This window comes from Thermobia domestica, chromosome 14 (assembly GCF_964235325.1).
Source record: "Thermobia domestica chromosome 14, izTheDome1.hap1.1, whole genome shotgun sequence".
Classification (NCBI taxonomy): Eukaryota; Metazoa; Arthropoda; class Insecta; order Zygentoma; family Lepismatidae; genus Thermobia; species Thermobia domestica.
In genome coordinates, this window is record NC_137467.1 from 171,219,920 (window position 1) to 171,227,032 (window position 7,113).

A 7,113-nucleotide genomic window follows, 5' to 3' on the forward strand; every position below is an offset into this window, starting at 1 on the left:
AGAAAAGTAATGTCCATAATGATGTTAAGAAACGAGATGTTGTCGAATAGAGTCTTAAACGTCTGTTTGCAGTGGATCGGAATGAAAATAAACAGTTTGGCCGGAGTAGGTAGCTGTGAAGTTGATGTTAAGTATGGCTTTGGCAGTTTGTTGAACCTGGCAAAGAATATGGTTGCGCAGTAGCGGATGAATATTTTGGAGAGTAACAGTAAGAAAGGACAAGAATTGGGTGATTGTGATGGGCTGACAGATATCCTGAGGAATAGAAGCTGTTTGAGTGATATGCGGTTTTAATGGTACTGTTAATTCAGGCTTGAATGGATCTGCAGTAGGTTTAGCCTTGCATTTATAACTGTAAGTAGGATGTCCAGTTTCGTTACAGGTGGAACATTTGGGAGTGTCCTTCAGGTTAGAACAATTGCGGGTGCTATGAGGGCCAGTGCAGAACCCACATTTAAGTTGGTTTGGGCATGCGACGGTGGGATGATCATTATATACCTGGCACTTTTCACATCGCATTGGAAGTGGAGCAGGAGAGCGAGAAGGCTCGACTCGATGGCGTTTACGATAGATGAAGGCTCCATTTGAGAGAAGAGAGTCTATGGTGTCATGTGAATTGGTTAAAACACGAACCATATAGGTGTTTCCTTGTGTGTTTTTGATACGGATACATTTGATGATAGCATGTCCCTCAAGCTGGAGTTCCTGACTGATTTCTTCGTCCGTAAAGGACGGGTCAACACCGCGGATGACAACTGACAAAGCAGGTTGCTTGCGTGGTGGCGGTGGTTGCTTGGCCGATGGAGTGTTGAGTTTAGTGATAGAAGCATTTTTACCAAAGATTTCGAAGAAATAAGTATTGCGAAGTGTGGATGCAAATTTATCGTCTGGCGTTTTAATAATGATGCCTTTCTGGGTGTAGATGATTTGGGTGATACTCGTCCGTGGGATGTATTTGGTGATGCGATGATATAGTTTCTTGAGATCGAGATATTGAGGGTCATAATTCGTGAGTAGAAATGAATGAACAGGTGGTTTTATAGATGTGAATGAAGAAGTTTCAGCGTCCATGCGATGGGATGAGTCTGATGCAGTAGAAGATTCGCTGAGAGTATGATGACGCTTTGGGTGAGGTGACTGAGGCTGATTCTGAGTAACTTCGTTAGAAGAGGTGCGTTTAGAGCTCTCCCTTCGCTTGTCGGCAGATGCTGACGTAGCGGAGGGGCCCAAGGAAAGATTAGTAGAAGCGTGCGTAGCCATGATAAGCAGTACAGAAACAAATAACAGCTAAGTAGGTATGGTGAACAGGTTGAAGCCACCCATTCGGATAGTGGCTTAGGTGAGGAAATGCCCCAGTCTATACGTGTCGCAACAAGCTACCCTTGGCTGAGATAAGTCTGATAGCTGTTGCTCAACGAATATCTGACGAGCAAGTCCCAGGATTGTGGACAGGATTTCAAAAAGCAGCCGGACTGACGTTTGGTACGTCCCAGCTGATGTGGTCAATATCACTATTGACCTGAGAGATGATGTTTGGGGCCGTACGCGGTCACGGTCACGGTCACGGTAATTTTGAAGTTGTGAGTAGAGTATCGGGCCGAAGCCCCTGACTCCATGAGTTAGATTGTAGAATAGATATATACAACAGGTGCAGGTGATTGGGTGGGTAGTACTGTTGTTTTGTTTGGTGTGATAGGCTACATCGGCAACTGTCGCAGAGTAGCTGATGATGACATTAGTACTTACGCTAGGAAGATATTAAATGCGTGGCGTACGATGGACATTTCGTAGAGCGAAGTCGGTGCCGATGTTAGCTATTGCTGGATTAATGTGTCTGGGTAAAGTACGCCAGAACTTACTATGGAGATGTCGCAGTAGTTCTCTAACAGTAGGGAGCTCTAAATCTTCCAGAATCTGTCTGTTTGGTGTATATCTGTCGTGACCAGTGATTATGCGACCAGCTCTAGTTTGCACACTTTCAAGTGTTTGAAGATGACTGTATGAAGCGTGTTGCCAGGCAGGGCATGCATATGAAAGAGTGGACAGGATTATCATCTTAAGTATGTGAACACGGACCTCATGAGAAAGTGAACTGCAGCGAAAGATGGGATATAACGCTGAGATTTTACGTAAAGCTCTTTGCTTTATGTCACTGATGTGTGTGGCGAACGTTAGCCCACGGTCTAAAGTCACTCCCAAGTATTTGGCGTGGGTGGCGTGAGGGATGTGTGCGTTCTCATAGATAAGATGGCGAGGGGCGCGGACTCGTCTTCTACTGTGGATGACAGCACAACTTTTGTCTGCATTTACTTTAATCCTCCAACGTCTTGCCCATTCTTGAAATCTTGTTAGTTGACGTTGCATATAGATGTAGCATTGTGCAAGGGAGCTACTGGTCGTGAAAAAGGCAGTATCATCGGCGTACGTTGCGAGAAAGCTATGTGGTAGTGTCGGAAGATCTGCTGTATACAGAGTATACAAAAGCGGTGAAAGGACAGCGCCCTGTGGAACACCTGCTTTGATAGTCCTAGAGGAGGATTTGACACCGAGAACAGACACATGAAATTTTCTGCCAATGAGGTAAGAACGAAGTAAATGCAGAAGACGATCTGGAAGACCTTGGGTGTAGAGTTTATATAATAGCCCTGCTAACCATACCTTATCAAATGCTTTTGAGATATCCAGATATACTCCTAGGGTGTGTTGTTTTCTGTTGAATGCCACTGTTAAGTGATCCACTACGCGAACGAGTTGCGTAGTAGTACTATGTTGTGCTCGAAACCCAAACTGATGGGATGGTATGAGATCATTGTTGACTACATGCTGTCTCAGCCTCCAGAGTAACACACGTTCAAATAATTTACTTAAGTGTGACAGGAGACTGATCGGTCTATAGTTTTCCGGGTGCAACGGATTTTTTCCAGGTTTGGGTATGGTGATTATGCGAGCTTCCTTCCAGGTCTTTGGGAAGTAGCATAGTTGAAGGATGGCATTAAATAAATAAGTTAAGAAGACCAATAATTTCCTTGTTGGGTGTTTCAGTATCTCAGTTCGAATCCCATCAGGCCCAGATGCTGTCCTTGCCGGCAGACGTTTGATGTGTCTTTCTATTTCCCGAGGTGTTACTAAAGTGATATCATCGGTAGGGTTTTGTTTACTTATGGTATATAATGTTGTTCGGATGTGCTGGTGGAAATAAGGATCGACAATTGTTCTATTGGGCTGGAACTGATCTTCTAAAGAGTCGGCAAAAATATCCGCTTGCGACTGAGGGTCTTGAGTCAGTCCTTGAGGTCCTTGTATGACTCTAGCGTTTGAAGCGTTTGTAGCACGTTGGAATGCTTTGGAGTACGTCCAGATTTTGCGATCATTTATTGTAACATTTCGAAAAGTGTCTTCCCAGTATTGTTGGTTTTGTCGCTTAGTCAGCATCTTGAGCTTTGCACGCAGTTTATTCCATAGTGTCTTATATGCTGGATGTAGTGTGTGCTGCCATCGACGCCTAGCCCAGCGTTTCAGTTTAATATACAGTTGTAGATGAAAACTGTCGGATTGACCGTTTTGGGTTGAAGAGAATTTGATGGTGGTACTTGCTGCCTCTGCAGTACGAAGTGCTAAAGTGACGTGAGAAACTGCTTGTTCGATGTCCTCAATGGTGGCTGGTCTTTCTTGTAGATCGATCATATTGTTTAGTTCCTGTTTAAATATATCCCAATCAGTTTCTATGTTTTTGATGAGAGGGGAGGTATGTGCGAGGCTGCGGTGTGAAACGTGGAAAATAACAGGATCATGATCAGAGTCTAAATCCGAGATTACATAGGGATGGACAGTGAAGGATACATCTTTGCAAAGAGCAACGTCAAGCACATCAGGTTGACCACCGAATTTTGGATGGTGAGTTGGGTCTCGTGGAGCACTGATAATGAAATCGGACGTTAGGATATATTGGTGTAAGGCGTCTCCAGCGTTGTTAGGTTTAATAGAGTGCCATTCGCCATGCTTAGCATTAAGATCACCTGCCAAGATGACTTTTGGCCCTAAGCTAGCTATGATGTCGAAGTCCGTGAGCTCTAGTTGTGTGGCCGGGGACCTGTACCCAGTGACCAATATCAATGAAACTCCTGGAGTTATTAACTCAACAGCAAGTGCCTCCAAAGTAAGTAAGGGTGGTATTGTAATCAACCTGACGGGGAATGCCTTTTTAATTAGGAGTAGCAATCCTCCTTTCTGTCTGCCGACTCTGTCCTGTCGGTACACAATGTAGTTTGGTAGGCGCCACGTAGTGATTCGAGCAGTAAAATGTGTTTCCTGTATGAACATGACATCGACTCTATGGTGGGTTAGAAATCTGATAAGCGTATGTTTTTGCCCCTCTAGGCCATCTGCATTCCAAGTAGCAAGGATAAGTGTGTGATGCAAGACGCTGGATTTAGAAACAGCCATCGTCAACCATTTCCGCTATTGTTTCCTTTACTACTGCAGCCTTGGAAGCTGAGTCTGCAGCTTGTCGGAAACGAGTGATACCACGTTTGATATGGGTTAATATTTTGCGGAAAGGTAAGCCCTTGAGTAGGGAAAGTACGGACTTTAAGTCGAGGTCTTCTTTAGAACTATCTTGTTGAAGGGGAGTAAGTGGCAGTGCGCGGGAAGAAGTGGAAGCTTCAGTGTCTTCGGTATTTGTACTCACGGGTTGGATAGGGTCAGCAACGGGAATCGAAGGATCCTCTGCTGATGGTGTATAGAAACTTCGTTTGGTGATACCCGGTTGTTTCTTTGGCTGCTGTGCCGGCAATTTGAGAGCTTCAGAGTAAGATTTAAAGACTGGACAGCCACGGTAGTTTGCCGGATGATCTCCCTGACAGTTTGCGCAATTGGCAGGTGTAGATGAGTCTGTTTTACTGCAAGACTGTGTGAAATGTGATTGTCCACATTTGAGACACCTCGGGTGGGCTTGGCAGGTGTCTTGCGAATGCCCCAAGCGTTGGCACCTGTAACATTGCAGCACTGAAGGAGGTTTATATGGTTCAATTACGACTTTGTAGTGGAGCAAGGTATTAACTGCGTATATCTCTTTAACAGCTGCAGTTCTTTCTAGAGCTACCAAGAACAGTGGCATCATTATTTTCTTGTCATCCGTCTTGCTTTTACGAGACATTTGGTGGACGCTGGTTGATTTGTACCCCAGTCGGGAGAATTCTTCCTTTAGGTCGTCCAAATCTGTGTCAATAGGTAGTTTTCGGACAACTACCTTAATAGGTCGTTCATTTTTTGCTACACCTGTGGCATACTCAATCTTCATTTGCTCACAATAGGTTTTGATAGTGGTATAATCATCTTTGTTGGACGCTTGAATTCGAATGCGCTCTTTATTTGGCTGTGCTAACGGAGGCTCCTTCAATGTTCGTGACAAGGTTTTTATGAAAGTATATGTATTTGTAATGCCGTATATAAAAATTGGAGGAGGCTTATGACTGAGCGGCTGCTTTGGCGGAGCAGTATTTTTGCTGGCATTTGCATTATCTGCTTGGTTGGAAGACAAAACATCAAACCTGTTGCTGACTGGGAGAGGCGGATAGTCTGCCTTGTTGAGGTTTTCCAATGAAGACCTACGTCGCTTTAGTGTTCCAACTACTGTAAAGTCCATATCTTCAGGTTTATTTGAAGTAGACGGTTGTGAGGCACTTGATTGCTTAAGTGTATTTGATTTCGATTTGAGCTCCCCTGGAATGGCTGTTTACTTCTTCTTGCCCAAGGGCAGAAGAAAGTCTTCTGGTTTGTATGTGGCACGGATTATTTTACCCCTGGTAGCAGGAATCTTAGTCGATTGAGATTTTTTCTCAGATTTGGTGGATGTTTTCTGAGAAGCCATTTTTATTGTGAGAGTGGGGGATGGCGCCAGCTTACAAGAAGGGTAGTGGCGTTCCCAATAAATTTTATGATCTTAGAGCGGTGCTCTAAGTTTTTAATTTGCCAAGGTGCTTTTCCTCCGAAGAGGAAGCACTACTAATCGTTCGCCGGTATAAGTGCTAAAGTCGTCAACTATTTTCTTCCTTCAGTTATCTCTACCTCCGAAGAGGAGAGTATCAAAATAAATCGTAAGCCTAGAGAATAGCAAGTTTGTCAACAATTAAGATCAAATCAAGGTGTCAACCTCCGTGGAGGTACAAAAATACAATTCGACGGTTGTTTCCTAAACCCCAAAGAGGCAAGTAATCCAACCGTATTTACGAAGATCGCGAATAAAATCAACAAATGGGGATGGAAAAACTAAATGACTTGGTTATTTTTCTCCGCCAGCTACGGATACCCTATTTTTTTACCTGGTTAGAGATTCCAGGTGGCCAGTTCCAGGGGCCGTAGATTTTTTTTTTTTTTTTGGTCGTCTACCCGGTTAAAGGGTTGCGCCCTTTCTTCGGGAAGTGTTGTATTAGGAATGTTGAGACTACAGAAATTGTGGTTGGTCTAAGGGGTTTTCCTTTATTCATTCATTATTTTAAGTAATTAACATATATACATATATACACAATAGAGATAAGTTGAAACAGGTGACATAAAAACGTAATAATAATAATAACATAAAGGTAATATGTGCATGGAGGCTATTAGAAATATGAAACAAGAAAATAACAAACTGTCAGTGCATGAAGGCTAAGTGCGTGAATATAATAACAAATAAGAGAAACAGTAACAGAAATTATAACTTAACGAAATAATATTTAGAAATGATGATGAAAATGAAGATGAATTGTACTGGACGCCACAACACTAGGTTCTGTTAGTGAACGGATGCTGTTATCTTCTGTTCCTGGGGCTATTCAGGAACTGATGTAGACAGAGGAGGCCCATGTTAGTTGGTTATTACTGTGCATATGATGGATAGATGGAAGATGACAAATGGCGTGGATGATATATAGCAAATACTTCTGGGTCTCGATCGGCAGGATCCATTTGCAAGTGATACAGTGTAAGATAGTGTTGGAGCGGAGTGTCGACGTATCGTGGCGGTGCATCATTGTCTCGGTCATATCGTAGTATATCCTGAAGCATGGGGTGTCGTAAATCAAAGCGTTTCGTGATGTAACGAATGCGAAGTTGTTCTAGATGGGTGAACAG